Source organism: Chamaea fasciata, unplaced genomic scaffold (genome assembly GCF_029207755.1).
Source record: "Chamaea fasciata isolate MVZ Bird 193981 ecotype frontalis unplaced genomic scaffold, bChaFas1.0.hap1 SCAF_45, whole genome shotgun sequence".
In the NCBI taxonomy this organism is placed as follows: domain Eukaryota; kingdom Metazoa; phylum Chordata; class Aves; order Passeriformes; family Sylviidae; genus Chamaea; species Chamaea fasciata.
Genome location: NW_027094130.1, coordinates 586384 through 613586, shown reverse-complemented (window position 1 = coordinate 613586; position 27203 = coordinate 586384). Strand labels below are relative to the sequence as shown.

Here is a 27203-nt window from a genome sequence, read left to right as displayed (position 1 = left end):
CATAATAGAGGAGGCGGTGAAAAACAGCATGGCATTCTGTGAAGGCAGAATTCGCACCATTTGCTTAAGCTGAAAACTCCTGAGAAAAGGAAAAGACTGGAACATGCTTCTAAGAGAGGTTGGTCTCCAAGTAGCTCAAGAGTGTTAATGCATAGGCCACCTTCTCAGGGGACTGGGATACTTCTGTATGAATACTTACACAGTTTATAAATACTGTGATTTTTTTTTCCTATAGGCTAAAGTGAACAATGCCAGCCTCATTGGAATTGGTTACACTCATGCCCTTCGATCTGGTACGCAGTTCTCACTGGTAACAGCAAATGGTGTTAAGTACTACACTATGGTTTAATTCACTGTCATCTTAAGAACAGACTAGATGAACAAAGGAGCTAGAAGTCTACGCAGACTCAGAGAACTAAAGGATGTCTATGGATGCAAGTTCCTGTGGCAACTAAGCCACATTAGTGAGGTCAAGGACCTGAGGAAGAGCACTGTACTGGGATGTCAGTGCATGATGGTTCTCGTGACTTGCTTTTGTAGGTGTAAAGCTGACCCTCTCGGGCTTGATTGATGGCAAGAATTTCAGTGCTGGAGGTCACAAAATTGGGCTGGGATTTGAGCTGGAAGCCTAACACAGCTTTAAGTAAAACAACTGGTGGTGCTCTGGAAGATGAAGGAAAAGTGTACCCGGTGCATTTCAGCCTTAATATTACTCGGAAATTTGAAGAAGTGTGAACTTTCTACTCTGCCCAAGAATGACTTTAACCCAATGCTGAAGTCCAGAGTGTGCCAGCACAACAAAGGAAGACACTTGAAGGCATGCATGGAAGTTGTGATGTTTGTGCCACATTTCAGTTTCCTGTATTTTAAATCTGTTCAAAAAAAACCAAAAGAAAATCCAACCTCTCCCCATTATTGTATTGCATTTTGCATGTCCTATACTTCACAGCCTTTTATAAAAGGAGGTCTATGTGTTGTAGTGGAAATTTGGGGTTAGAACAGAATGAAATAAATTGGTCACAGTCAGAACACAAGGTTGGTGTGTGTTGACTCTCACCAAGGTTCCATCCAGCTGGCTTTTTTGGTCTTTTTTTCATCTTTTCATGCAACTTTAAGCATGGTTAATAGATAATCTGCAAATGCTTTGTTACACGATACCTGTACACTGAAGATTTCCTTCTTTGGTTTCTAGGCTAACATTCTTACACCTCTCACGTTTTAGAGACCTGCACAGTGAAAGCAGCTTTTTCCATTATAGTGTTATTGAGCGCATCAAAAAGAGCAAACCAAAAGTTTACATGTTTTAGATAATTTTGTTCCCAGACAGGAAACAAGTATTAGGTAAGTACAACCATTACACTTAAAGAAAAAAAGTGCAAATCAGCAAAGTTAAGCAATTAAGTTCACAGTTCATTAGGAAGGTGACAACTACCAGTGACTGGGTATACCTTGTCCATTGTTCATTAGAAAGCCTAAAATGCAGCAAAACAGCCCCAGGCGATGCCTAAGGGAAGACGTATCAGGACAGAGATCTGCTGTCTTAAGGCACAATTAAGAACATTCTCCAAGCAGTTAGAACAGGCATTCCCTAATGTATCTTTGTGAAAGTGTCTGAGAAGTGGATACTAAAAGCTAAGCCATATGTATCACATAAGCAGTTGGTGACAGTAGAAGGCAGCTGATATTCCCTTCTCAGAGGCAGCAGCTTTTCACAGTTGGCTTCCCAAAGCAGCATGGCTTCAGAGGCAACCAGAGTGATTCTACATCTGGGTTTGTTCTGGATTGTTTGTTTCTTCTACCTGAAGCTGCAGCCAGCTCCAGTCTAGAGCCGAAAGAATAAATGAAATTCAACACCAGGCTACAGTTGAGCTTTTTCTAAAATAAAGGTAAAGTGTGTTAAGAGTTATAAAAAATTTACTGGGAACAAGTTGGTCAATTTCATGATGAGCCACGTGACTGCTGTCAAGGAAACAACCTACTTGCACTCTCCAGTATTTTACTCTCTCTTCAATATTCTGCATTGTTAAATTAAGGATCCCTGACACCCGCTCATCCCAAATTTGTGTGCAGTTTTGCAGTAGTTTTGTACAACAGCCAAGTGCTTTGCCCCATCCTTTACTGTTTAGCGCAGCAAGTTCCCAGCATGTGGCTCCCAGTTTTGGCAAGCAGAGTAAGTCAGGCGGCAGATTATGAGGGAACCGGTGCTTCCTATCTCTGTGCATCTCCTACTCTCCCCCTTGTCCACGAGTAAAATGCAGATTTCATTTAGCTGTGTTAGTGGTGGCAAAGTTGCACATTCAGAACTTCAAAGCCAAGCACTTCCTTAGTCCATTTACAGAAGAGTGAATACATTACCAGGAAACTCTGCTCTTGATCCTTCATTGTGTCACGCATCACATTTTCTAGTTGGCTACAAAGTTTCCGAGATTCCAGCAGCAGCTCCTCACTGAAAGGGGCAATTATTACACTATTAATTTCTGTGGCAGTTTAAAGAGATGCTGCCTCTGTCATCAAGAAATACTTCTGGCAGATACGCTGCAGAACACTGAAGTTAGTCAGGTCATAGGCTTGTAATTCATACTGCAACTTGAAAAGTTGGTGGCAGCCCCTGATTTACTAAATGGGGGAAAGGAAATGTATTCCAAGATGGAATTGGGTTCTTATTAGGTGGAAACACTGTTGCTAGAGGAAAAGCTGAGAAGCCTATAAACTTAAGGATGGGGCAACAGGCAGAAACAAAACCAAGGTCTTTCATTCCAAGTGGTAACCCAGTTCATTTAAGCAAGCCGGAACTACGCATGCAGCAGTCTCAATGACACAGCTCAGCTACTGTGACCTTACATGACAATACTTCAACAGTTCTTGCTGGCAGTGTACTTCCAAGTGAGCCCAACCATCTCAGATTAAAGGAAGAAAACCAAAAAACCACTTTTGTTACTGAGGCTGGGGGAAGTGAAGCCATACATGATACCCAATTTTCATATGGAAGATCTGAAAGCCCCAGGAAGTCTTAACTACCAAGTAAACTAAGGCTGCTGACAACGCAAGCTGAACACAAAGTGTAAAATATGAGAAACCCTGTGTGCCATTATTTCACAAAGCAGGAAGCCTAGCTTTGTAGTGGTGGCATTAGCAGCCGAAGAACTCCAGACTTTGCCTCACCTTTTTCTTACAGATTCTGATACACTGAATGTTCCAGAAGGGACTTGCAGCAGCAGTTGACCTGAGCTACCAAGACGGGATGTGTTCACGCTCTCTGGACTGCCAGTAACAGGACCACGCACTTTACTCTGAAGAAAACACAGAATATTCAGAGTGCAATTGTTCCCACTAGTTTTCAGCAGCCGGGAATATGAGACAACCTGGAACTTGGCTTTCATACTGATACAAAATAAAGAAAAGAACCATAGGATACACTCAATTTACTATTGTTTCAGTAGCCTGTGCTACAAACCATATTCTCAGGTTAAAGGGGAGTTCTTATTTTACTTACACAAGCAATTTTCAGCAAGTTCCACAGTTCTTTCTGTCGTTTCTCCTGAAGCCTAACAACTGTTTCCTCATCTTCACTCATCAGATTCATCACTTTCTCCACTCTGGGGAACAATTCCAATGCCTTCTGTTTGCAAACTACAGTTTTACTATTAAAAAAATAAAAACTAATCAGATCACACATGGGCCACTGCAGTAGAACATTTCTGAAGTTAATTATTTTCTGTTAACACTGCAAGATCTCAAGAGCCGTATGCAATGAGTTTTAAACCTTCTCTTGCTGGAAGAGAAAATACCTTCTCTCAACTCTGAATAAAATGTGCAAAGCTCACCTGAGCTGAGCATAAATGACTCAAACTTCTTTTTCAAAGGTCTGGATTGCCTGTAGAAGCAGTCGTACTATTTCCTGGCTGTCACCGCCTGTCCTCTGATCTGGAATGAGAGCCAATATTACACAGAAAGGTCGGTTTATAGGACAGAGTGAGAAGATTCTTAGCGGCTCATTTCCACTACTGCTTTAATCCTGAAACAGCCAAAGTTCAGGATATGCAAGTTTGAGTGGGATGAATTACACTGAATTTTAGCCACCTTCTTCAAAATTTAAAGAACTTGAAAAGGAGAGTTGGGACTGGATCAAAGGAACAGTCGTGTCTTTCATCCTTTCTACCCAGAAAGGTTGTTTGTTGCTTGTGGCAACAGCCTGCTCTGAGAAGAGCTCCAGAGGAGTTTCGAGAACAGCTCACAAAGCACCAAGAAAGGAAGGCTGGCCTAGTGTGGAACTGACTCCCTGACTTCCCTCTCGAGAAAAGGCAATCCAGGAGAGCCCATGTGCTGCTAGTGTCTGGGAAGCCCTAGAAGTCAGCTAGTTTTCTCAATGATCGTTACTACACCTCCAAAGTTACACACAAAGCAAGCTGACCTTGAGCTAAAGCGTCTTTTACCTCTTGGCTTCTCTCTGAGTCTTCGGTACAGCTCTCTGGCTTGTTCTTCTCTAGAAGTAAAAAGCAGGAAAGAAAAGGATTTCCAAAGAACCAAAACATGGAACAAATAGTTTGAGAACTCAAATCTTTTCTATACCTGTCTGCCATTTCAGAACAATGACAGATGAGTCAAAAAACATCTTTAGTGTTAAAGTGCTCCCAGTCCCCCACAATTTGGGTGGAAGAAACAGCCCTTTCACTGTCCTCTAGTGAGTAAGCTTAGCCAGAAACACTCCTGCATCTGAAGCTCAAGGTAGTTCAACTCACAAATCCTCCAGTGTTCCTCCTTGTTTACGACCTAGCGGGCTTCTCTGCAGGTCCACGATGTCTGTCTGCAGGGCCATCATCCTCTTCACTACCTGCTCCACATCATCTTCCTGAAAGCAGGGTAGAACATAAGCAACACAACAGTCTCATACCTAGAGACACTACCACTCACACTCACACTGGTTCTTCCTTTCTCATTCTTAATTCTAAACAAACCAACAAGATGCAAACAGCAGCCTTGGCCAAAGACAAACGAGTCGTTTCAATTCAAGGAAATTCCAAGAGGTTTCTGGGGCTTCGCCAAGATCTCCCGTTTCCCCCTAAGCCTTACAACAGAATGAGCTTCATGTAGTACTAATAATGGACAAAAATTGTGCCACACAAACCAAGGCAATGTGAAATCTGACATCAGTGCAGATACAAGGGGTTTCTATTTAAGGCAGGGACAATGAAGCTAAAGGGGGAGGAGGGGAGAGATAACAAAAAACAAACCTCTTTATGATTAGCAGTTAGATTTAAAATCATACCCGCCCACAAAGTTCCACAGCTTGCTCCATCTCTTTCCAGGCAAACAGCAGCTTCTCAGAAGCTAGAGGAATCAAAGAAGAGTGACTGGCTTTCTCAGGTTCACAGAGAAGGAGGCAGGTGTTTTTGTGAGGATAAGAGTCATGAAAAGACCTGTTTGCCAGATTCTATACTCACTAATTCCAAACTCAATCTGCTCTTTATACTTTTCCAGGTCAATTTGGATGCTTGTTTTAAAGAAGTCCAGCTTTGCTTTCAGCTGCTGAGAAAGGGAGGCCATAGAATTCTTCGTCTTCCAGAGGGTACTATTGTAACGCAACAGATTCATCCTGCAAGGACAAGAAGTTCCTATTAGCCTCTGAAAGTAGAAATCCACCAGGCTTTCATTTACATCCAAAACAGATACTTGAGACAGCGGTGAGGACAAATGCAGTTGTGCCAAAGGGCTAACTCTCCACTTTTCATGAATTGCATACAGCTCCAATCACGGGCTTCCCCATTCCAACAGGGTCCCATTTCTGTCTTCCCTTCCACCAGCACACAAAGACAGAGATAAGTATTGTGGAGAAACGGCCACCGTACATGGCTGCTCGCTGCGCCTGCTGAAGCCGATTACAGTCCTCTTTCAGCATCCGCATCGTCTGCCAGATCTGACCCCACACTTTCCGCAACTGGAAAAAGTGGAGATTCTTCTTTGGATCCTGAACTGAAAACAGAGGAGGTGGGAGAAAGGGAAATGGACATATCAGCGTGAAGCAGGAATACTGTGTTATCACAAAACAGACCAAAACATTGCTCCTTTGAGGGGCATGTTACTGCCTGCAAAGCCTAGAGTTGGATAACCCCTGTGCAGCTCCCCTAGCATGTCAAAATCAAACACCTCCCTTTTTCAGTTATTCTGATAAACTGAATGAATGACAGTCCATTTTACTGCTTCTTCAGTCCCAATACGCAAAAGCTCCCTCTACTCTTTGTGCACGATACAGACCACAAAACACAGACGCCCCTCTCAACACTGACCCCACCCCGCCCTTCATATTCATGCCAGAGGAGTCCTTACGGATGCAGCCAACACTTTCTGGATGAGGACGCAAGGCCACCTGGGCCTCAGGAAATTTTCTTGTTATCAAAGAGGAAGAGAAGGTCTGTGTCTGCTGCTGCAGTATCATTCACCTGCAGAAGACAAAAGACCCAACCAGGTTTTCTTGGGAAGAGCAAGCCTTGGCAACACCACAAACAGAAGAGTCCTCCTCAACCAAACACAGAGCACCAAAGGCAACAGGCTGCCTACGCTACAGTGGCTGTTAGGTCTGTGAGGTTACCATGACAAAAGCATGCCACAACAGCAGGGAGTGCTGTGATCCCAAAGCGAGTGCAGTGACTTCTGATTCACTCAAACTTAAGAAAGGGAATACCGAGACTCACCTTGCCATCAGCTGTATGTTTAGTGACCAACTTCCGAGAAAACAATTCAAGTCCTGCTTCCTGCACTAGTTCCTGGTCCTGTTCTGGAATTCCTGTATCTGACTGAATCCTGGCCTTCACACTCTGCAGAGTCTCTTCCTCCGTCGCAGGGTAGGTGTGCACAGTTCCCGTAACCATGTCCAAAACATGAAGCAACTACCAGAAGAGTAGCATGGCATGAGAAAGGCTGAAGATACATTGGTCATCTTAGAGCAGAGATTGAGGGACCGAAAAAATGACCACCAAGAAACTCTTCAAAGCACTTGGCAGAATCAGCTACTTCCTAACATTATGGCAAAGTTCTTGTCCTCCATCAAGGGGAAGAGAGGCCACATGGCAGTTAAATACCTGTAGAATCCTCTCTCAGAATATGGAACCAAGCATGCACAGAAGCTATTCGCTACTCCCAACAAGCTCAGGGAGTATTTGTCCTCAAAGACGCAAGAGGAAAGCACCTGTCACTAACGGTCAGGAGACAGTTCTATGAGTTTCTGCCTCACTCTTCCTCCTAAGTCTAGGATTCAGAGGCTCAGGAAACTGCTCTCTGGAAAACTTTTTAGGCTAATACAGACATATTGCTTACCTTCAAGTTCAAAATGTCATCCAATGCTTTGAAACACCCATTGGGTTCATATGTAGGATCTGTACCTCTCTGACGTGGGTGCCACATTAACATGAGTTGCGGCCATTTCTCCAGCCTCTCAGACAAAACACTGAGCAACAAAAACCAGGAGATCAGAAAAGGGAAAAAGTGCATTTGCAGTAACGATACGGCCTGTTCTGTGTGGGAGGACTGACAGAACTGCCCCCCTCCTTCTCCCTCCAGCACTCCACCTCTCCCCATCACAAACGCAGCGTTTAGAAGGCAGAAACCAAGACTACACAAGTCTGACAAGCGACAGTAGTACTGCCTGTGTCACACACTCAATGTATTCACAGATTAACACAGTAAGGCATATAACACAAACTTGGTCCTTTTGCAGAAGAATCAGTTTATCTCAGCACAGCAATTTCCAGTACTCACCTGTTTAGATTGTTGGGGCAGGGCAAACTGCTAGAAAACTTGACTTCTCCGGATAAGTCTTCTGAAACAACAATATCCAGCTCACTCTTCTGACGCACTTTAGTGTGCCCAATGTAAGCGAGTACAATGGTGAAAAAATTGCCCGCCTTTCCCAGCCTGCATGCTAGTAGGCTCTTAAAAGCTACTCTTGACATATAATACAGATGCCACTTTGGTTTCTGTTACCTGCCCTGCGGGAGTCAGCCCTTATCCCATAGAGCAAGTCTCAGGAATGCTGAACTTGCTCAGGTGAGTCAAGCCCCTGTGAAAGGGGTCACTTTCCAAAAGGGCAAGAAACGTAGGGATATTATCCTCAGAATCAAGGGACCACACTTCTGCTTCCTGTAAACAGGAAAGTCACATCATGCCCACTTACCACCCAGCCACGGTTCACTCACCATTGCACTGGCTGCCAGTTGGGTAGGAATGGTCGGAAGCCTGTAATGCACTCAAAGGCAAGCGTGCCAAAGCTCCAGGAATCCACTGTCACCCTATACTTCTGCTGTTCCAGCAGCTCTGGAGCCTGATACAGTTTACACGCATGAGACAAAGCCAGATGGCTTTGGCCAGAAAGCTCTTAGCTTTCTCTGTCCCTTAACATCTCATTAACATTTGTACAAATAATTAAAGACATTACTGAACGCTGCCTCTCACGTGCTTTAAGACCCTCCTGGAGTGAGTAGCATAGGTTACTGGCACTCCTGCTTATTTATAACAGATGCAGGTAGCACAAACCCCAGTCTCAGCAAAACCCAGCGTCAGCAAAAAAGCAGTCACCTTTGCTAGCTTCAGCACCACAAACGCACCCCATACCGTGCAAGTACCTAATCCCAGCCCAAAGCTTGGTAACAGTTAATTCTATCCCACTAGAAAGCAGTAGCTGCTCTTCTAGCTGAATTCCTTTCTTACCAAGTACTGCAGAGTCCCAACAAAGGATGTGCACAGGCTCCCCTGATCCAACTCCTTAGCATAACCAAGGTCAATGATTTTGTGTATTGACTGAAACACACAACAGAGAATAAGAATGCCAGACTGAAGTCCTGTTAAAAGCACATCATACAGCAGAAAGAAAAGGTCTGGCTCTTCAAAGCTATGCAGGAAAGGTGCCAGTGAAGAGATAGAAGCAGAAATGGGAGGCTACTGTAGATTTCTAAAACCACAATGAATTTGAAGGTGTTGGAGCACACTTAGCAGTTACGCCTCTAGCTCCTTCCGATCTTTGGTCAATCAGGACAGTCTGCTTCTTTCCTTAATAGTTGAAAGTCAAAATGTCAGGTGTTAACAGACGTCTAATACAATGTCTCACCTCAGCTGCACACAGAATACTATGTGACAGTGACCTGAGACAGGTGTTATCCTGGGCTGAGTGCTCTTGCAGAGGGACCATGTAACTGCATGAAGCACATGCAGGTTCCTTGTAAGTTTACTTGTCTGTGCAGGTAGAGACGACGGCTTCCTGCTTACCCTTTGCTCTCCTTGCTGCAGCACAATGTTCTCTGGCTTCAAGTCTCTATGGATGATCCTGTTCTCATGAAGGTATCTGAGAGCAGAAGCTGAGACAGAAAAAGCCAGTTGTTAGAGCTAAGTAACAGTACCTAGCATGAGCTCAGTAAGGATTCATCTATTCTATCTAGTAATAAGCATGGCTTTCACATCAGACCTTGTACAATCAAACATACAATGAAACGCTGAGTGTAAGGGGTAAAGTCAGCACCATAGAACTCTGAACACAAATTGAGTTCTCTCTCTGGATGTTCCCTCACATCCTTCCTGTAAACTGTAGTAATGCTGGCTAGCTTCCAGCAGGCAAGAACCTCCCCAGACTCCCAACACTTTTGGGAGATGATCAAGATCATAAAAGGTCAGTCTGAAATGGAGTCACTAAGGTCACTACTGTATATTTGGAGAGTGGACTCAGGACTAAAAGGGTTTCCATAGTTCAGACAACTGAAGGTACTGCCACCACTTACCAATGTCAGATAACAAGATAAGAATAGCTTCTTCCCGCAAGCCACAGCAATTCTCCAGCTGGTTCAGGTACTGCAAGTAAGGAACACAGAATGTAGTCTTTCCCTTCTCTATCCCGAGTGAACTCCAGAGTTCCACAAATTCTCAGGGATGCAAGAAGTTTCAGCAAGAGCAATTAAATTCTCCAGAAGCACAAAACTCTATGGACTGTGACCTGCGGTAGCAGCAATTACAGCTTTGTGCCTTGGTTTAATTGCATGGGAAAGAAGATGAAAGAAGTCACTGTCATCCTGTTTTCATCCTCCTATTTGTTCCATCCCTCTTTGCCTGACAGTATCAACTCCCATCTGAGGCCTAAGGTCTGTGTTTCAGCTATGGGCAGATTATAGCAAAGGTCAGAAAAGCCTTAGGATTAGAACTACCATGTGTTATCTCTTCCTATGACAGACAAGAGTTCATCACTTTCAGGAAGGGTACAGCCTACAGATGCACCTACCCCACAATGGTCTTGGCCATACTCAAATACTGTTGCACGTCCCCTACACTTGCCCTCATTCTCTAGGTGCAAACTCCTCACAGTGTCACTTGCACCTAAAAAAATACAAAGCACTTAAGTCTTCAAAAGCTGAACATAATACCAAGGACCAAGCCACCAACACTTGTTGATGCCATGACTAGAAATAGGAAACATCAGGGTATGAAAGCAAAGGTTTGAAGGGAAAACTTCAGTAGAAAACCTAGGATCAGATCAGAAGGTGATCCATTCCTGGGTTACCATCCTAGGGACCCCACCTTGCGGAGGTCTCCACCTTGGCAGTACTCCATGGCCAACAATGGCAAGTCATTTGGTGCGAGCTTCTGCATCCCTTCAGGGACATCGCGGGCAGCCACCACATTGGGATGGTTCAGTCTGTAGAACAAAAATTAGGCAAGTATACATGATGTTCTGAAACTGCTATACACTTTCATGTGCTCGTGGTCACCACGCAAAGCCCAACATGGTCACAAATGCTTTGAGAAATTGAGTTAGTGAATTCTAAAGGTTTCCATCTTTCACAGATCTAGACTCATTTTAACTCCTGGCACTTCATACGGAAGACAGTGTGTTTCTTCAACATGTACGCATTACAGATCTGTCTAGAAGGTACAGCAACGAGCCCTGCACAGGAGTGCAAGGGAGTCTGTTGCTACCGTCCAGAAAAGACCCAAACTGCAATGAGACTGCTGCAGCCGAAAATGTTAATCCAACACCCCAAGGGACTGCCGCAGCACAGACGTTAAGTCAGGCAAAGCGGCGGCTCTAGGTAGCAGCGTTGTTGTAGCGCTGAGGGCACGGCAGACGAGCCGAAGACGGCAGTGTGAGATCCAAGACGAATAGGAATAGGAATAGAAAATAGAAACTTTTAGAGCCCCAAAATCCCCCAAAATTCACCCAAAATGCCCCAAAAATGACCCCCAAAAATTCCCACTAAAAATCGAGATTTCAGAGCCCCAAAATCCCAAACAATGACCCCAAAATCCCGACTGAAAACTGAGATTTTTAAGCCCCAAAATCCCTCAAAATCACCCCAAAATTCCCACCCAAAATTCCCACTAAAATTGAGATTTTTTAGAGCCCAAAAATCCCCAAAAATCACCCCAAAATTTCCTGCTGAAAGTGGGAATTTTTAAAGCCCCAAAATCCCCAAAATTCCCCCCAAAATTCCCACCTAAAATCCCTCAAAAAACCCCAAAATTCCCACTAAAAATTGGGATTTTTAGAGCCCCCAAAATCCCAAAAATTCACCCAAAAATTGGAATTTTTAAAGTCCCAAAATCCCCTAAATTCACCCCAAAATTTCCACCCAAAATCCCCTAAATTCACCCCAAAATTCCCACAAAAAATTGGAACTTTTAGAGCCCCAAAATCCCCCAAAATTCACCCAAAATGCCCCAAAAATTACCCCAAAAATTCCCATTAAAAATCGGGATTTCAGAGCCCCAAAATCCCAAAAATTGACCTAAAAATTCGCCCCAAAAATCAGGATTTCAGAGCCCCAAAATCCCCCAAAATGACCCCAAAGTTCTGATTGAAAAATGGGATTTTTGAAGCCCTAAAATTACCCAAATTCACCCCAAAATTCCCACCCAAAATCCCCCAAAATTCTCACTAAAATTGAGATTTTTGGAGGCCCCAAATCCCCAAAAATGACCCCAAAATTCCCACTAAAAATTGCAATTTTTAGGAGCCCCAAAATCCCCAAAATTCACCCAAAAATTCCCACTAAAAATTTGGATTTTTAAAGCCCCAAAATCCCCCAAATTCACCCAAAATTCCGACTGAAAATTGGGATTTTTGATGCCCCAAAATCCCCAAAATTCTCCCCAAAAATCCCAAAAAACCCCCAAACCCCCTCCCAGTACAAACCAGTAAAGAAAAACCCCAAACCAGTATAAACCAGTACAAACCAGTCACCTCAAATCCCTTCCCAGTTCATCCCACTTCATCCCAGTGACCCCTAAACCCTGTCCCAGTACAAACCAGTAAGGAAAACCCCCAAACCAGTACAAACCAGTATAACCCAGTACAAACCAGTACAAACCAGTATAAACCAGTAACTCCCAGTATCCCCCAGCGCCGGGCCCTGGCCCTGAGCCGCTCCCTGGAGGCCACCGAGCATCGAGAGATCCCAGTTCAAACCAGTACGGACAGGTGAGGGCACTGGGACGGGGACTGGGGGTCACTGGTTTATACTGGGATGGACTGGGAGTGGGTTTGGGGTCACTGGTTTATACTGGGATGGACTGGGAGTGGGTTTGGGGTCACTGGTTTATACTGGGATGGACTGGGACTGGGTTTGGGGTCACTGGTTTATACTGGGATGGACTGGGACTGGGTTTGGGGTCACTGGTTTATACTGGGATGGACTGGGAGTGGGTTTGGGGTCACTGGTTTATACTGGGATGGACTGGGAGTGGGTTTGGGGGTTACTGGTTTATTCTGGTTTAAACTGGTTTTGGGGTTTCTGGGTGTGGTTTAACCTTTGCCCTTCCCCCCACAGGTGAACCGACCACGCCCTTTGTCAGGCCACGCCCCCTTCCCTTATATGGAGCGATAAAAGCGGGACAAACTGGGCGGGGCCTGGGGGTTACTGGGTTGTACTGGGAGGGAGTGGGAGGGGCCAACGCGGCTCTGACCCCGCCCACCGCGCCGATATGCAAATTTATGTAAATGAGAGCACAAATAAACGCGAATGACATCACTTACCACAGGGACTGGGAGTTGCTGGTTTGTACTGGGAGGGGCCTGGGCGTGGCTCTGACCCCGCCCACCTCACTGATGCACCAGCCTTATGTAAATTTATGCAAATGTGAGGCGAAATAAATGCGGGTGACGTCATTTGTACGCCGAGGAGCAAAGCGGCGCCGGGGGAATGATGGGATAAACCGAGGCACAGAGCGCCGCAGGGCATGACGGGATACACCGAGGCGCAAAGCGCCGCAGGGCATGACGGGATACACCGAGGTGTAATTCGGCGCGGGGCATGACGGGATACACCGAGGCGCAAAGTGGCACCGCAGGGCATGACGGGATACACCGAGGCGCAAAGCGGCACCGCGGGGCACGACGGGATACACCGAGGCGCAAAGCAGCGCGGGGAATGACGGGATACACCGAGGCGCAAAGTGGCGCCGCAGGGCATGACGGGATACACCGAGGCGCAAAGGGGCACCACGGGGAATGACGGGATACACCGTGGCGCAAAGCGGCGTGGGGCATGACGGGATACACCGAGGCCCCAAATGACCCCAAAATTGTCCCGAATTTCCCCCCCAAAAAATCCGCCCCAAATTTCCCCAAAAATCCCCAAAATTCCCCTCAAATTTCCCCAAAATATAAAAAAATTCCCAAAATTTCCTCAAAAGTCCCAAAATATCCCCAAATTTTACCAAAATCCCCCCAAAATTCCCAAAATTTCTTCAAAAATCCCCCAAAATTCTTCAAAATTCCACAAATATCTCCCCCAAAATTGTCCCCAAATCCCCCCAAAATCAACCAAAATTCTCCCGAAATTCCCCCCAAAAACAGCCCACAAAAATTCCCAAAATTTCCTCAAAAATTCCCCAAATTTTACCAAAATCCAAAAAAATTTCCCAAAATTTTGTCAAAAATCCCCCCAAATTCCCCAAAATTCTCAAAAATTTTTCAAAAATCCTCCAAATTCTCCCAAATTTCACCAAAATCTAAAAAAAATCCCAAAATTTCTTCAAAAATCACAAAAATCCCCAAAAATTCCCAAAATTTCCCTCCCAAATCACCCAAAATTTCCCCTGATATGACCCAAAATGGTCCAAAAATTCCCAGGATTTCACCATTCCTTCTTTGAATTCCTCCGAATCCCCCGGATTTCCCCCTAAAATTCCCAAATTTTCCCAAAATTCCCCCAAATAACCCCGAAATTTCTGGAAAAAACCCCAAATTTCCCCCCAAAAGTCCCAAATTTTTTCCCAAATTCCTCCCAAAATCCCCCAAAATTTCCCCCCAAATCCCCTGAATTTTCCCATAATCCCCCCAATTTTTTCCAAATTACCCAAATTTTCCCCCAAATTCTCCCAAATTTCCCAAAAAATTCCCCCAAATTTGCCCCAAAATGACTCCAAATCATCAAAATTCTCCCAAAATTCCTACAAAACTCTCCAAAATTCCCCCAAATTTTCCCAAAATCCGCCAAATTCTCTCCCTGCAGAGCGCCCACTGGTGGCCCTCGAGGTTGGAAAGTTTTGGGGGAAAAACCCGAAATTTGGGGTGAAAATTTGAGAATTTGGGGGAAATTTGGGATTTTTGGGGTTGTTTTTAGGGGAATTCTGGGGGGAAAATGGAGGATTTGGAAAATCTGGGAGAATTTTGGGGAAATTTTGGGAGATTTGGGGTGAAAATTGGGAATTTGGGGATTTTGGGGGGAATTTTTAGGTGATTTTGGGGGAAAATCGGGAAAATTTTGGGATTTTTTGATGGTTTGGGGTCGTTTTTAAGGGGATTTTTGGGGAAAATTTGGGGGAAAGCCCCCAAAATTTGGGAAAATTGGGGAAAAAAATGGGAACATTTGGGGGGATTTGAAAGATTTGGGAATTTTTGTGGAAAATTTTGGGGAATTTTGGGGGAATTTTTTGAGGATTCTGTGGGAAACTTTCAGAATATTATAAAAAATTGGGGAAAATTGAGAAAAATGGGGAAAAATTGGGAAAAATTGGGAAAAATGGGGAAAAATTGGGGAAAAATTGGGAAAAATGGGGAAAAATTGGGAAAAATGGGGGAAAATTTTGGGAATTTTTTCGAGGAAAAAAATTGGAATTTTTGGGGGGGGAAATTTGGAGTTTTTGGGAAATTTGGGGATTTTTGTGGGAATTTTGAGGGATCCCCGCTCTGCCCCATAGATCCCGAATCCCAAAGCCCGCCCCACAGATCCCATCCCCGCCCCCCAGATGGCTCCTGCCCCACAGATTGTCCCGCCCCCGTCTCTGCCCCACAGGAGCCGCTGGAGCCACCCCACAGGATCCGGCGCCCCCCGAGTGACCTCCTGAGCAACCCCTGCCACGGTGAGCCCCACGGCTGAGCCCTGACCCACGGATCTGTGACCCACGGCTGAGCCCGAACCCACAGAGCCCTGACCCACGGCTGAGCCCTGACCCACAGAGCCCTGACCCACGGCTGAGCCCTGACCCACAGAGCCCTGCCCCACGGATCTGTGACCCACGGCTGAGCCCTGACCCACAGAGCCCGGACCCACAGATCTGTGACCCACAGAGCCCTGATCCATAGAACTGTGACCCACGGCTGTGCCCTGACCCACAGATCCCTACCCCACAGATCCCTGCCCCACAGATCCCTGCCCTGCCAGGGGCCGGGGCTCAGGCCTTGGCCTTTTGGATTCATGGAACACATCCAGGTTTGCTCAGCACCAGAGACACCTTTGCCTTGTCTGTCCCCACCTGTCATCAGTGCCTGCAGTGATGGAACCTGGGGACACTTTCTCCATTGGGTCTCTCTGTGTGTCCCATTAAAACTGCAAAAAACTTCAGTGTTTTAATTTACCTTTGAGTTCTTGAGAAGTTTTTGGAACACTCTTTCAGGGACAGAGTTGAATGGAAACACCAAATCCACGGGAGGGTCATTCAAGTCCTTGGGCTGTTTCTGTGCTGCTGAGCTGGGCCGGGCTCCTGGCACAGAGGCAGCTCCTGGCAACAAAGGAAACTTTTAGAAAGACATTTCCCCTGAGGAGAAATCCTCCTTCAGATGGGTCACCTGTATTATTTGAAATGTAGACTCAGAGTGAAAGTTTACAGTGGCATAACAACCTTTTCTGTTCCTTTCTCATTAATGGTTAACCCTCTCCTTTTTGGTTTGTTTTGGTTCATTTTGCTTTTAACAGTAGAGAACATCATTCTTACATGGAATAGTAGGTTTTGCACTTAGGCTAATTGATATCTACGCCTATAGAACCCATACCTATGGAATATTAAGTTTTAAATACAATACGTACGTTTCATGAGCAAAAAACCACGTTGAACTAAACAAGTGTCCCCCAGCCCCTGCAGGATCCCCAACTGTTCCCTCAGCGCCCATTCGCCCGCCCCCAAAGCGTCCCCGGATCCCTTGAACGCTCTGACCCCACAGATTCCCCTTAGAGCGACTTCAGGGAATTCATCTCCAATCATCCCCCCTGGCCTCGGAGCCCCTCGGAACACGGTTCTGCGCCTAAAAACTACTGCCCCGCCCCGCGCCCTAGAGAGCTCGGTTACAGCTCCCCAAGCTCCCCGCAAGTGCTCCCGAGCCGTACACGTTCCCCCCGAGGACCTCAAACCGCGGCTCGGACACAAAAGTGTCCCCAAAGCGCCTTCCCGGAGCCCCAGACGCCGCGTTCGAGCCACTTCCGGGACTACAGCTCCCAGCATGCTCCGCGGCGCACTCGGAGCGCTACTCCAGCCGTGACTCCATCTCCCAACATGCCCCGCGCCCCGCCGACAGCCATTGGAGCTGCGCCTCGACCTCCCGTGATGCTCCGCGGCGCCGTTCAACCCTGTTCTACCCGCGCCTACAACTCCCATCATCCCCCGCGCCCCAGAGAGTCCCCTCAGAGCCCCCCAGGTGCCCGCCCGGACCCCGAAGGGCCCCGGATTCCCCTCCCTGACCTCCAAGTGCCCCCCTGGACCCCGAATTGTCCGACAGAATCCCTAAGTGCCCCTCCAAGTGTCCACCCGCTTCCCAAATGTGTCCTCCAGACCCTCAAGTTCTCTCCAAATTCCCTGCCCCAAATGTGCCCCAGAAATGTCTCCATGAACCCCAAAGTTGCCCCTTTTACCCTGTCGGAGAAAATGCTAAAGAAGATGACAAAAGGACTAAAAACAGAGCAAATCAGCATGAAGAAGAAGAAATCAATAGCCAGTAGTGGTCAAGCAATTCATGAAGGGAAGTGTGTTACTTAGAACCAATGACCAATAACTTTCTTCATTGCTAAAAATATATTGATTTTTTAATGTCAATATAAAAATTAGCTAATAAAATATAGAAAAATGTTATTATAAAACTGAAAAATAAATTTCTAATTTTTTTATTTACATAAGTTTGTTTTTATTAAAAAATGCTGAATTTTCTTTTATGTTTTGGGAGCACAGTCCAAGGTGGGTGATGTCACACGTGGTGAGGTTGGGTGAGAAGCAGGTTGTCCAAACAGGGTCAGCCTGCAAGGGGCTCATTCTTCGCTGTGCTCAGAACTCCTAAGGAGACATTCAGCACCAAGATCACCTAAAGAACGCTTCAGTCAACTCTTCAATGAAATGAAAAATAAAAAAAATACTCCTGCTATTAAAAAACCAAAAATCACGAGGTGCGCTTTGATATCTTCCTCCTTAAGAGAATTCCGAACCGATTCCAAGCAGCTGCACAAGCCATGGAGACTTGAAGACAACTGAAGGAAGACCAAGAGCTCCACAGGGATTTCGGTGGTTTTTTATCCGGTGGATTTGGGGCTGAGTCCAGGAGCCCCGAGGAACAGACCCCTGAGGAACACCACTGGTGACCGGCTGCCAGCTGGATGCAGCGCCATTCCCCACCACCCTCTGCCTTTGCCTCCCCAGCAAAGAGTGCTCCTGTCCAAGCCGTGGGCCGCCAGCTTTTCCAGGAGTGTGCTGTGGGAGACAGTGTCAAAGGCCTTGCTGAAGTCCCAACAGACAACATCCAAAGCCTCTCCCACATCCACCACGCAGGTCACCTGTTCATAGAAGAGGCAGGTTGGTCAAACAACACCTGCCCCTCCTAAACCCGTGCTGGCTGGCTCTGATCCCCGGGCCGTCCTGTAGGTGCTGCATGATGACACTCAATATAAACTGCTCCGTGACCTTACCGGGTACTGAGGTCAGGCTAACTGGCCTCTAATTACCAGTTCCTCCTTCCCACCCTTTTTGTGAATGGCTGTCACATTGGCCAGTTTCCGGTCCTCCGGATCCTCACCAGTGAGCCAGGACTGTTGGTAAATGACGGAGAGCGGCTTCACAAGCTCATCTGCCAGCTCCCTCATCACCCTGTGGTGGATCCCACTTGGGCCCACAGATCTGTGAACATCCATTTGGCTCAGCAGTTCTCTGGCTGCCTCCTCCTGGATAACAGGGGCACCATTCTATTCCCTGACACCATCTACCAGCCCAGGAGGGCAGCTGTCCTGAGGACAAGCCATATTCCCACTAAAGACTGAGGCAAAGAAGGCGTTAAGCACTTCTGACATCACCTCATCTGCAGTTCCTAAGTTCCCTCCCACTTCCAGCAGAGAACAAAGGTCGGTTTTTAGCCTTCCTTTTGCCGTTAATATATTTGTAAAACCATTTTTTATTTTCCTTCACAAACTTGCTGCCGTTGGTAGGACATTTAGTGACAGAAGCTGCAGCTCGTTCTCCAGGAAGGGTTCTTGGAAAGAGCAGACAGGACTGTGGAGAAGATTCTGGGACAGCTGAAACAGCTTTTAAAAAATGAAACAAAAATGGAAAGAACCAATCCAAGATGGTTTTCTCTATTTATTTCTATGCTCCCCTTTTCCATTTTGCACTACTTCTCCATCTCATTAACTACAAATGGATCTCACCTCTAAGATCCATGACTTGGCAAGTTTTGGACGCTGTAAAATACCATGAGCTACACACAATTTGCCTACCCCCGTTTTTCTTGGAAAGCAATGCTGGAGACGCAAGTGCAGTGCTTGGGCCAGGTACGAATTCTGCATTCAAGGAATGTTCTCTGACAGTGTGTGACCCTCAGCAGGGACAATGCACAGCAGCAGCCAAGGGGATTGCTCTGCCACAGTGCAGGAGTCAAGGCTCTGGGTCTTGGCTCAACAGGGCAAAGTTCCCGTGTTTGGAAGGCTCAGGGGCTGCCCCCGGGGCGCGCGGGGCTCGGCGTGGGGCTGAGCGGGCGACGGACAAACGGCCCCGGGGAGAAACGGCCCCGGGGCTTCAGTTGCAGCGGCAGCAGCAGCAGCAGCAGCAGCAGCAGCAGCAGCAGCAGCAGCAAGAAAAGCTACTCTTGCGACTCCCTCCTGCTTCTCCTCTCCCTCTCCTGCAGTCCCACACCCGCTCCCAGTCTCCCTGTCCCGGTGTCCCCCTCCTCTCCCAGTGTCCCTCTCCCCTGCAGGGCCGGGCCATGCCCCCGGCCCGCCCCCGGCCCCGGGCGGGGCTGCCCCGTCCCCGGCCCCGGGCCTCCCACCGCGCTCTCGCCTCCGCCCGCCTCTGGCTGTCCTGGCGATGGCGGTGCTGGGCGGGGATCGGTGCCTGAGCCAGGGACAGTATCGCCGCGCTTTGCCTCCGCCTGTTCCGAGCCCGGCCCCGGCCCCTCCCGGGCCCCGCGGACACACGCGGCGCGGCCGCTCCCGCCGCCTGCGCTGCGCCTTCCCCGGCCCGAGCTCCGCCGCTGGCCAGCGCGGCCGCCGGCCCCGAGCCGCCAGTGTCGCCTTCCCAGGAGCGAACGCCTGGGGATGCCCGGCCTGGGGTGGTTGAGGGGCGCTCAGGGGCCGTTCCTGGCCCCAGGCCGAGCGCTGACAGCCGCGTCTCTCCGGCAGGGAAGGCGCAGCAGCGCCTCCAGGAGCTGTACCGGCTGGGTTCGCTGCTGGGGCGCGGCGGCTTCGGAACTGTCTTCGCGGCGACGCGGCTTTCGGATGGCGCCCCGGTGAGCGGCGGGCGCAGGAGGAGGGGGTGCAGGAGGAGGAGGAGAAGGGCGGAGGAGGAGGAAGAGGATGGGGCTGGGCAGGGCGGGCGGTGAGCTCAGCCCGCTGCTCCCCTTGCCTTGCAGGTGGCCATCAAAAGGGTGCCACGGAACCGCGTCCGGCACTGGGGAGAGCTGGTGAGTGAGCGGGGGCCAGCGGGAGAAGCCGGGGCGTGCCGGGCGGGGACGAGCCGAGGCCCGGCAGGGTGGAATCCGCCAGGACGCCTCGAGGGAGAGCGGGCGTGCGGCCACTGGAGGGTGCAGAACATCCCGGGCAGGGTGAGCGCTTCCCCACCCCTGGCAGGGCCTCAGCCCCACTGATGGCATCGTGGTCCTCCCGCAGTCCAACGGCACCAGCGCACCGCTGGAGATCGTGCTGCTGGACAGGGTCTCCACTGGCTTCCCTGGTGTGGTCCAGCTGCTGGAGTGGGTGGAGTTCTCCAATGACATCGTGATGGTGCTGGAGCCGAGCTGCTCTGCCCAGCACTGGTGGCTGCCATCCAGGCTGGTTTTGCTTGTCCTGGTTCACTGACAGCTGGGGCCCTGGGCAGAGCCCTGAGAGCCTGGTCTCACCCCCAGAGAATGAGAAGGAGCCCCTGGAGAAGCTGGACAAGGTGGGGCTGCTGCTGCTGGAGACAGCGAGGACAACATCAAGGATGAAAACCTCTTCTGGGACCTTGTCACCACAAAGGTGAAGATGATTGACTTCAATTCTGGCACCTTCTTCAAAGCCAGGCTCCACAGCCAATTTGCAGATGAGTCCACGCACAGGGGGATGCTCCCAGATTTGGGCATTGCACGGCCTGTCCAGGAACCACAGGTTCCTCCCTTTGCTGGGGCAGGTCCAACTGATTGTTCAGTGGGCTGCCAAGCTGCTTTTTGGCAGGGCTGGGGGCACAGGCTGGGGTGGTTACGAAATGGGAGTTGGCTCCTGGCCCTGCCAACAGCCCCCACCACCCACCGTGCCCTGGGCTGGGGCTGGGGCAGCCAGCCCGACACAAACAAACCCCCAAGGTGGGAGCAGAGCTGGGACTCCAGAGCCTGTCCATGGGCTGCTTTGCTTTGCAGGCAAGGAAGGGCTTGGGCTGCTCCACTGCCCTTGTTTGCTTTGGGATCACCATTATTTTGGGGGGCAGTGCAGGGGGGAAGAGTGAAAGCATGGGCTTCCCTCACTGGTGGGTGGTTTTTTCCCAAGTATGTCGGAATTGGCCCTTCCTCAAGTCCCTGACAGAGATCACATCTTTTACCTTTTCCCTTGTTTCCCCTTTTTGTCTGTTAATTGGTTGTTTGTTTTTCTAAAGGAAGTGTTCTAGGTGGTGTCCAGTTTGGATTGGGAAGTGCTTGGGACCAGCTGTGGCGTGGATGGGCCGCGCCCTAGGAGAAGGCTGAGGACGTGGTTTGGGAGCAGCTTTTCTTCCAGCGGCGGATGGCGTGAGGTGGGTCCCCGTCTTCTTGGCACGGGTGGGGTAAGAGCTTTTGGGAGATGGCAGCCAGCACAGGAGCATCTTGCTCTGGGCAGCTGCTGAGGGCTGGATGCGCCGTGGCTGGCTGCAGGCTGGGCACACGTCCTGCCAGCAATGATGGGCAGCTTTGGGCCCAGCCCTGAGCACGGCCAGCGTGGCCTGGGCACCGCGGGCGGCTGGGACAAGGGCACAGGAGCCTTCAGCTGACGGGCGGTTTCTGGTTTCTGTCCTTGCAGCCGGGCTCTGCGGGTGCTGAGGCTGCTCTGGGCTCTGCCAGGGCTCTGCTGGGCTCAGCACCGGGCCGGAATCAGCCAAAGAAGAAACGGTGTGCCCTGCAGCAGAGACTTGCCTTGAGCATTTTGGCAATGCGGCTCAAGTTTGCAGAGTGTACATCTCCAAGAGAAAACATGATACTGCCCAAAAAATAAACTTCTTCAATACCTTCTGAAATGAAATCAATCTGGGATGGCCCCAAATGACATTTTTAAGCTTGCTCAAGCTGTAGCTCAGCTCTTCTCTGAACAGTTCTGTCCTCCACCTGCCTTTTCCTTCACAATGCTCTCTATTTTTCCCCGGTGAGTTCCCAGCCCATGCCAGTCTCCATCACACTGTTGCCTTCCTTGGTGCCCCTCAGCATGAGGAAGACTGAGTCCCAGGCTTAGGGACTGTCACTGGCTGAAGAGTAGCAATGTCTCAGAGGCCCAGAGACATTTTAGTGTCATTCAGAGCTGCTCTCCAGCCCTCAGCTCTCCTCACTGCTGAGTTCCCACTCCCTTTTTGTCGTCCTTCCAGCAGGATGACCAAGGGGCTCTTGGATGTCTCTGTATCCATGCACAGAAGGCTCTGTCTGCGCCAGGGTTTCCATAATGTCTTTGTACCCATGGGTATGGAATGAACACAGACAGGGAAAGTGTCGGGCACGGTGCTTGTGCGCTCCTTCCTTTCTATACAAGACACATCCATGCACACCCCACATACAGATGTATTAAAAGGATAGGGATGGATAGAGATTTTCCACAGAGCTCTAACTTTGGCTCACTTGTAAGCCGAAAGCCAGGGGATTTTTTCCCAGCTTTGTGTGAGTAGGTGTCTAAGAGCTGAGGAGAGCAGCATTTAGAAGCAGTTTCAGGATTTCTAGGCAGGAAATGGAGCTGACAACCATCAGTGTAACTCGCTGTATTCATCGGGATGGGATGCTGGTTCTTTAGGAATGTGGCACAATGGAGACACAAGACTTGGAACAATCCCAGCTCTCTGTGGATTTGTGCAAAGGGAGAGCAGCAGGAAAACTTTGTGTCTGCTTTGGGGGACACAAGGTCCACGGAGCTGGGGTGGCAGAGGGAAACGCGGGCTGGTGGCAGGTGAAGTCCTGTTTCATGACATCCCAGAGTGGCACAGGACAAAGCTAAAAGCACCCACCACCCCACTGATGAAATCCTTGGGCTGCTACACATAGTATAGGAAAAACTGCTGTCACACAATCCATTGGGATTTAAAACTTTCATTTGCAACACTTTTGCTCCAAGTTTCAAACTGCCCAAGTTTTACACTCAAGATGCAGTCGTGCACAATCCATCTTTCAATTTCCTATTGCTTTAAGTTTAAATTTACTTCATATTAGGAAATAATTCCAACATCTGCAAAAGAATGCAGCTGATGAATCCTTGCCACGAGCACATTTACAAAGCAACTGAGTTCTCATTTCAAAACATCACTTACATCTTTTTAATCCACACTTATGGAAGACTTTTAACCACACAGTTTTGGGGCAGTTTTTATCTTTTGTATTTTTTCCGGTTTTCTCTTTTCTCTTTTTTTTTCATCCTTTTTTTTTTTTTTAACAGAAAACACATCCTAAAGAATGTGTTTCCTTTGTTCCCTGTTCCTGTATGGAGCAGCTCCCTTCCCGCTGGCCCTGCAGGGCTGAGGCTTTTCCCCGTTGCTGGGCACAGACTGATGGAGCAGCACTGCTGAACACGGGGACACACAGAGGGAGCAGAAGCAGCTGCCTGTGTCCACCTGCAGCTCCAAGGCCCAAACTGGTTCCCCCCTGTCCCAGCTGTTGGGGGGTCACACTTTTATTGGGGTCCCTCATCTATTCAGTCCCCACCCTCCCCGGGCTGCTGGGAGTCCCAGGAACCCAAAAAGCTCCCCCCTCTTCTGTCTCCCCACTTACGGGTACTGGGACTGACTGGGCTCATACTGGTGTGGAGAGTGTGATTGATAACTGGCTAGCTGCAAAAGGTCACGTAGACATGAGAGAGCTTTGCTGAGCACACAGGCACTCTCATGAAAACCAGCAAGGCAGTAAGCTTCGTATGTCCTTGAGCACAGCTGGAATACGATAACAAGACCTTGTAGCTGAAAGATATGAGGGAGAAGCACGGTAAAACAAAAACTTACTCAAACTATGTAACCACAAAGAAATGTAGAAAGAGGCGTAGCTGACTTTTAGTCTGAGCACCAATCCTGAGCTTAACTTTTGCAATATGTATGAGCTGATTATAGAAGATATAAATGTGTGTATGCTACCTGAAATAAACGAGATTTGCTGACCATGATAGCATGAGGCTCTTCTCCTGCGGCTCCGGTTAACCCAACATCTGGCGCCCGAACAGGCTTCTCCCCTACCCTCTCTAGAGCTGCATTGGGGTCGGGTCCCTTTGGACGGCGGATTTACGCCCGGGGTGCTCACATCGGTGCGCCCTGCCGCTACGCGCTGCCGACGCCTGGGGGTTTGCGACGGTACCGGTGAGTATGGAAAGGCAAGCAGCGTATGATCTCTTTACTGCTTTTCTTAGAAAGCGGGGATTTAAGGGGCTTGACTTAGATAAGGAGCTCCCCCCTCTTTTGAGCCATGCTACCTCTTATGGCTCTTTTGCTAACCCCCATACTGTTCATGAATTAGCCGAATGGCGCAGGTATGGGGATAAGCTTTGGGAATTAGTGCTAGATGATGATAAGCCAGCGAAAAAGATGAGCAAGTTGTGGAGAACTGTGCATAATGAATTGCTTATGTGTCAGGCGGAGAAGAAAGCTGTCGATAATGCTCGTGAAATGCACACTAGGAATAGGGCTTATGGGGATGACCCTTCCGCTCCAAACCCTCCGGTCTTTGCAACCGTTGACCTCCCGCCATCTGACTCTGTAGAGCCGGCCAGTACACCCACCGTTCAGCCCTCGCCACAGCCCTCTGCTCCACTAATGCCTTCACCCCCTACCCCCATGAATGCAGAGGCTAGGAATGCCCCTCCCTGTCCTGTTGCCACGGAGCCGTTCCCCGGAGCCTTATCGGACCTCGCGGAGGCTATGGCACGAGAAAGACGGGAGGTATGGGCGGCACTGGCAAATCAGGGCTGGCGGGAGGGAGATACGGATCTGGCCGCGGCAGCTCAGGAGCAGATGTCGTCCCCCCTCGCCCTCCCAGTTATCTTTCACAACAACCCGCAGGGAGGGCAACGGGCGGAGGTTACTAATTTAGACTGGAAACTTTTGTCACAACTACGATCTACCGTAGCGAGCTATGGGGTCACAAGCGAACCCGCTAAACAAATGTTAGAATTTCTTTTTAATACGAATCTCCTGTTGCCCGCAGATGTTAGAGGTCTTTCTCGTTTAATTTATACCCCACATCAAAGGTTACTGTTTGAAGCCCGATGGAGGGAAGAGGCGGCTGCAAGTGCCGCACTCCCTCGTCCCCAAGGAGACCCCTTACTCGGCATTACCATTGACGAGCTTATGGGTCAAGGACCGCTTCATAGAGTAGAGGCTCAAGCTACCTTAGGTCCTGATAAATTGAGAGAGGCCATGGCGGTAGCTAAAAGAGCTATGGAGAAAATTAGAGCTCCAGGAGGTGTTCCTCTTTATATGGGGATAAAACAGGGGAGGGAGGAGCCTCTTGGCCCCTTTGTGGACAAGATCATTGATGCTTTAAGTAAAGCAGGCATTGCTGAGCACATGCAAGATGCCCTAGTTAAACAATGTATCTTGCAGAATGGGAATGCTAACACTCGTTCCCTCATAGCTTCAGCCCCTGGGAATTGGAATGTCCAAGATTTGTTAGATAAAGCGGCAGCCATGCCTTCCAGCACTCAGGTATTTGTGGTAGAAGCGCTGCAAAAGATAGGTGAGGGGTTACAACAGCAGGCTCAGGCTTTTAGAGAACAAGCAGTATCAGCTCAGACTCAGGTTTTAGCTGCCCTCGCACCCCTCCAAGCAGCGACAGCGCGTCAAAGCCCCAATACCGGTGGGAGGATGAAGTGTTTCCGCTGCGGAAAGCCGGGACACATCCGCCGCGAATGTGGCGCCACGGGCGTATGGTGCGGCAAGTGCCGATCCAATACCCACAACAGCATCGCTTGCCGATCAGGATCGGGAAACTCCAAGACCAGCGCGAAACTGGGCCGCGCCGGGACACAAATAGTTCCAGCCACACCATCGATGGGCAACTCTTGCCAGCAACCTCCGGCAGCCTCGGATTGGACCTAGCAGCAGCAGTAAAAGTTACCCTATGTAACAGCAGTCCACATGTGATTTCTACCGGAATTTTTGGACCTATTCTCATTAATGGACAACCCACAGGAGGACTCATTTTAGGTCGATCGTCTGGGTCTGTTTTGGGCCTACTGGTAGAACCTGGAGTTATCGACGTTGATGCTGAAGGAGAGATTTTTGTTATAGCTCATACACCTTTCCCGCCGGTGAACATTCCAAAAGGCCAACGGATCGCCCAGTTCATACCTCTACCGCAATTAACTATGAACATACCGCCACGATCTGATGAGCCGCGCGGAACAAAACGCCTTGGCTCCTCAGGAGGTATCACTCTTCCTGTCATAGACTTATCTACAAGACCCAAAAGGACTTGCTGTTTATGTTACCAAGGACAAACGATCATTTTGCATAAGGCATTGTTGGACACAGGGGCGGATACATGTATTATTGATACGGCCAAATACCCAAAGACGTGGCCGCTTTTACCGGCTAATACCACAGTTTCTGGCATTGGTGGCATTAAGCTTGCACAACGATCCCCCATTCTTGCTGTAGAGATCGACGGTAAACAAGCTAAAGCAGTATTTTCGCTGACACCCCTGCCATCGGAGGTCGATTGCATCCTGGGAAGGGATGTTCTGACACAATTGGGATACGTACTTACCGATCGCCCTTTATTGTGATAGCCATTGCTTGGACATTCCCTCTACCATTGACCTGGACCTCTGATGACCCCGTGGTAGTTAAGCCATGGCCGTTAAAAAGGGAAAATCTTGAGCAGGCACACTGCCTAGTTGCAGAACAACTACAGCTTAAACACCTTCACCCATCAACTAGCCCATGGAATACGCCTATTTTTGTTATAAAGAAAAAATCAGGAAGTTATCGTCTGCTACAGGACTTGCGAGCAGTCAATCAGCAGATGGAGCCCATGGGAGCTCTACAACCAGGGCTCCCTAATCCAGCTATGCTACCACAGGATTGGCCTATTCTTGTTATAGATTTGAAGGATTGCTTTTTTACGATACCCCTACATCCAAAGGATACTAAGAGGTTTGCATTTACCTTGCCTTCCCTTAATAGGGGTGAACCTGATAAGCGCTTTGAATGGACAGTTTTGCCACAAGAAATGCGCAACTCGCCGACCTTGTGTCAGCTATATGTTGACACGGCCCTGCAACCTGTTAGACAAGCGATGCCTGAAACAATTATTTACCATTACATGGATGATATTTTGTTTGCCCAAAGCTCGCCTTTTACAG

At 48.7% G+C, this 27203-nt stretch overlaps 1 pseudogene; it reads right to left on the bottom strand.

Moving 5' to 3' along the window:
• Positions 1-296: 296 nt before the first annotated feature.
• Positions 297-26631, bottom strand: LOC136303957 (inhibitor of nuclear factor kappa-B kinase subunit beta-like; annotated as a pseudogene).
• Positions 26632-27203: the final 572 nt, after the last annotated feature.